The 914-nt window shown below is 41.7% G+C and overlaps 1 pseudogene; it reads left to right on the plus strand.

The window, feature by feature from the left end:
• Nucleotides 1-492, plus strand: LOC100603012 (annotated as a pseudogene).
• Nucleotides 493-914: the final 422 nt, after the last annotated feature.

Here is a 914-nt window from a genome sequence, read left to right on the forward strand (position 1 = left end):
ATGCTTTGTGATGTTCTGGGGAAAAGCTTTCGACTTGTTGGCTGTGCTATTCAGTATGGCTGTATTGTGCTTTTGAATATGTTGGTGGTGTTGTCATGTGTTCTGGACCACCAATGGAGCCTACCATTCAAAATTCAGATATTGTCTTTGCAGAAAATCTTAGTGTACATTTTTATGGTATCCAAAGAGGTGACATTGTGATTACAAAAAGCCCAAGTGATCCAAAATCAAATATTTGTAAAAGAGTAATTGGAAGGAGACAAAATCTTCGCCACTAGTCCATCAGATTTCTTTAAAAGCCATAGTTATGTGCCAGTGGGTCATGCTTGGTTAGAAGGTGATAATCTACAGAATTCTACAGATTCCAGGTAATATGGACCTATTCCATATGGACTAATAAGAGGATGAATCTTCTTTAAGATTTGGCCTCTGAGTGATTTTGAGTTTTTACGTGCCAGCCCTAATGGCCACAGATTTTCTGATGAGTGGTAAGCATTTATTCTTTTGACTTGATTATTGTCTCCTGTTCATGTGAATTTATTACTCCCGTTAAAACCATGTACTTACCAATAAACTATTTGCTATTCAGAAAAACAAAAAAGGCACAGTGGCTGATGCCTGTAATCCCAGCACTTTGGGAGGCTTAGGCAGGTGGATCACCTGAGGCTAGGAGTTCAAGACCAGCCTGGGCAACATGGTGAAACCCCGTCTCTACTAAAAATACAAAAAAAAAAAAATTAGTCAGGCATAGTGGCATGCCTGTAATGCCAGCTACCTGGGAGGCTGAGGCACAAGAATTGCTTGAACTCGGGAGGCAGACGTTGCAGTGAGCCAAGATGGCGCCACTGCACTCCAGCCTGGGGTGATAGAGTGAGACTCCATCTGAAATGAGGATTTGGCCAGGATGATGGCTA

The sequence above is a fragment of the Nomascus leucogenys genome, chromosome 10 (genome assembly GCF_006542625.1).
Source record: "Nomascus leucogenys isolate Asia chromosome 10, Asia_NLE_v1, whole genome shotgun sequence".
In the NCBI taxonomy this organism is placed as follows: Eukaryota; Metazoa; Chordata; class Mammalia; order Primates; family Hylobatidae; genus Nomascus; species Nomascus leucogenys.